The 4,308-nt window shown below is 35.7% G+C and overlaps 1 pseudogene; it reads right to left on the bottom strand.

Annotated features, from left to right (window-relative positions):
- Positions 1–212: 212 nt before the first annotated feature.
- LOC134261964 (uncharacterized) lies at positions 213–3,908 on the bottom strand (annotated as a pseudogene).
- Positions 3,909–4,308: the final 400 nt, after the last annotated feature.

Here is a 4,308-nt window from a genome sequence, read left to right as displayed (position 1 = left end):
TATGTAAAAAAAAAATGCATTGAAAACCTCAAGATACAAGCCCGTGCAAAAATTGAACAACTGATTATTTTTGGTACCATTTCATGGTATATTTTAGAATCTCTTTGAACAGTATTGAAAAAGCACAGAAATTTGGGTCTTTGAAGTGAAATCAACAAAAACATGAACCCTCCTCTCCAATCTCCCATGCAGAGTTTTCATTCCTTCCTCTCTCAGACACTCGATCTCCTTTGGAATGTATGAGCAGATGGAAGATAGTACCTCTTTTCATCAGAAAGTATTTTCAAATAATCATGGCCATTGTTCTCTGTTGCCTGTTAAATTAATTAAGAAAGTAATCAGTAATTAATCGTGCACTCAATCCACAAAATATTTAAAATATTTGCTAAAAGATAGTTTATAAGTAAACGAGCTTTTATAGATATATTGAAGTGCAATATTGGTGTATATATATTTTTTAATTTAGACTGTTATTTCAAACATAAATTTGAATATTGATAGAAATATGTACATATATACATGTATATTTATGTATTGCCTTAACAGCTGCAGATGACTCTTGGTCAGATTCATGCTGTCCATCTGTAGCTGTTGGGTGTTTATCAGCCAATGTAGTTTCTACTAAAATAAAAAAAAGTGAAGCATTTAACTCATTCCCTGCAGTCTGTGAAGTATATCTCTAAATAATCACTCCTTAAATAATAATAACTATTTTAATTGGTATCTGAAAAAGTGTTACATAAGTCTTATTGCCAAATAAACATATAAGTTTACCTGTTCTTTCCGGAAAACAAGATGAGGTTGCTGTTACTGGCTTATAAGATCTTGTATATTTATTAGGAGGCCTTCTACTAAGTGTTCCCTATATGAATAAAAATTAAATATCATACAATCTACTTAGATCTATATATTAACCTTTTTTAAAAAAAATTACATTAAAAAAAACATATGCTACAGGTTCAGTAACACTAATCATTCATTTATTCAATTTATGATTTTAACCGCAAAATCGGGCACCACCTTTAAGCACAGTGTCTGTTATATACCCCCTCCTCCCCCCCAAAGAAACTGATATTTATTTTAGCATACAGTGTGCAGTCTGGGAGGTTTCATATAATTTACATCTATTAGTCAACATTTATTAAATCTAAATCTACAATTTTATATCAAAATGAAATAGGGATAAGGAATCACTGTCTAGTTAGTATATTGTTTCATAAGTACAGGTGTGCCAGGCCAGTGACATCAACGCTAGTGGGAAACGTGGGATAATTTATGCAGAACGTATTAACGGGTTTCCCACTACTAGTAACGTTGATGTCATAGAATACCGGTACTGTACAAACTAGACAGCGATTCCTTAAATGTAGTACATGAAACAGTTGTAAACATGTATAAAACACATATGTATTTAAAATCCAGGCGATTTTTTTACGTATTGTTGCATTCTTACCTTTTGGGAAAATATTTCAGGGACTTTGTTTTTGTTTCCCGTTTTCTAGCTGGATTTTGGATCTGGGCATTGTTCAGCTAGGCCTTATCCTACATAGCTTTTGAACAGATGTTTTGGTTGGCAAAAATGATTTTTGTGTAACGTACGGTTGTAATCATCATCGAGCCGATGGAGTAACATGCATTTTTACATTTCTGGAGGATCCAGAGTTTTTTCAGAACATGAATTAGTGTTTCAAAGTGGCAAAAGAACCAAAATATACATGATACCGCAAGCCTAGCCTACCTGAGAATGAAAGCAACAGAACGTGTCAAACAATGTTTTTATTTTATGCTGGCTACAATGAACAATCTAGAAATTAAAACTGCTTGAAATATATACAGATTGGCCCTAGCCAAAGTTTAACATAGAGAGAATTTACAACCTTAGCTAAAGTTTCAACACATTAACAGGTCAAAAAAGAAAACAAAACGAAAAGTTTTTACACATGCATAGCTCATATGCAGCACCTCGGAAATAAATCCCCTGGTATCATGGTTGCGTTTTTTAATTAAAACTGCTTCGATGATACATATAGAGAATTTATGGCCCTAGCCAATTTCATCATATAGAGAATTTACAGCCTTAGCAAAAGTTCGAACACGTACACAAGTCAATAAAGGAAACCAAACGAACAGTTTTTACACATGCCTAACTCACATGCAGCACCTCGAGTAATTCCCATTACTTTAAATTAAAAGAAATGTTGCAGTTACTGAAAATGGGGCGATCAGAGGAGATTGATCCTCTCCAATTGAAAAATGATCACACTGCAGCTGGTGGTGCTCGTCGTGACCCATCAGGGCAAACAGCTTACATGCATAAAAGAACACAGTACTCTGTAATGCCTCCGCATTTGAGTTTCCAAAGACGCCTTTCTCCCAAAGGACTTCCTCGTCTTCCGGTAAAATGGCCTGAGTCTGCTTGACTTTTAATGCAATTGAAGCAATAAAAAAATTTATAAATCACTAGGATAAACATGAAAATAGATCATTTTTAAGGTGATGATCAATTAATTCTGAAAAAAGAGTGTGGGTCTTGAAAATAATTTCGAGTCCGATTATTTATTTTCAACTTATTCGAGAACTATATTTATTTTCAAAATCTGGCCCCCCCCCAAAAAAAAAACACTTAAATATTGTTCTTGACAGATCTTATTCACAAGTAGACTAAAATTACGAGAAATCTGTATACGATCGTCCATCAACCCATATGAAACAGGCAAGGATATAATATTTAAATTGAAACATTATCAACAACATTGACGTTGTATCAAAATAACATTTGAGTCTGGAATAAATATCTTAGTGACAGATTTATATTTTTCTAGACCTTGAGTCCACGTAAATCTAGACATAGGCGTAGTCACAGGGGGGGATTACCCCCCCCCCCCCACTTTCAGATCTGGAGGGGCAAGAGTATGTCTGTGCCCCCACTTTTTAATGAAGAACAAAATCACAGCTATTGAAAAAAAAGTTGGCCACTACCCCCCACCGAAATAGGATTTTCGAGTTTGGTGAATTTTCATTTTTTTTTTTTTTTGCTTGTTGAAGAATTTCTGGACTTGAGCCCCCCCACTTTTAAAGTTTGTGACTACGCCTCTGCTAGACCATTATCAGCATAATGTTTATCTTACCTTGGTACCATATCCCATTTGTAGCAGCTCTTTCATTCTAGCATCAAGTATTTTTCGGAATTCAGAAAACTTCAACGATTTGGTGCACAGAAAGTTTTTGTCATACACTTTTATGTCTTGCAGGTGTCGTAAGAGTCCGCAAGCAATGAGGTACAGTGAACGAGGGGGGTACGGCTGTCCATCCTGTTTTCTAGTTTCAACGATAAATCGTCCAAGATAGTAATTAATCTTTCAGTTTTCATTTCATGTAACGCTTTCACTATTTCGCCGAAATCATTTCTATGTGAGCGCCAAGACTCAAAAACCCGGAACGCCCAGGCTGTGTTCTTCTTGGTATTGCGATTCTCATGGAACTCTATTAAATCTTTAATTTCAGTCTCTGACAGGGGTGTAATAAAACGGTTACTTGCCGCAGATTCCTTCACAAAAGGCTTCGAATCAGTAAAATCCAGGTCAAAGTTTCCAGTATTTGTGCATTCTGATGACATAATATCCATGTCGTTGGATATGTCGTTCGGCGTGGTTAGTCCATATTCATGCATTGTCTGAGACATAGACAACTTCGGAAAACCTTCAAATACGTCATTTTCTTTTTCTAACTGTTCACAGACCTGGGACAGTGTTACGTCATCTATATCCGACTGAAAAATGTCAAATGGGTCTGGAAATTCATTTAGTAAATATTCTGATGCGGGACACTCGTCAACCTCCATCTTGACGCTCTGCAAGACCGCGCGGAAATGATGGTGGCGCGAAAGCAAGTTTGACAATCTGGGAGGAGCGTAGACAAAAGGTCAAGTGACCAATGATTGACATGATACAAGTTCCTTATTGAACAAATTATTTTGGGTATCACGTTATATTCTGATGGGTGTGAACTCGTTCGCTAGCGCGAACTCGTCACCACCCATCAGAATATCTCGTGATAACCAAAATAATTGTTCAATAACTGTAACTTAGAACACAAGCTATCAACATGTATGTTTCATGATTTTGCTGTAGGCCAGGTCATTTCTGAAGGACATCTATGCCGGAATTCATGAGAAAAATTGGAGCGTTATCGAAAAAAAATGCTAATTTAATAAACTTTATACGTTAGATTAAATGTCACAAATATAAAGGATGACTGCACTAAACGCCGGTTTTTGGTCTTTTTCCATCTCTTTTGTCATATGTATTT

The sequence above is a fragment of the Saccostrea cucullata genome, unplaced genomic scaffold (assembly GCF_032062105.1).
Source record: "Saccostrea cucullata isolate Sc308-1 unplaced genomic scaffold, CSIRO_AGI_Scuc_v1 ctg1723, whole genome shotgun sequence".
NCBI classification, from domain to species: domain Eukaryota; kingdom Metazoa; phylum Mollusca; class Bivalvia; order Ostreida; family Ostreidae; genus Saccostrea; species Saccostrea cuccullata.
The sequence above is the reverse complement of the archived record's forward strand: the minus strand, read 5'-3'. Positions and strand labels throughout refer to the sequence as shown.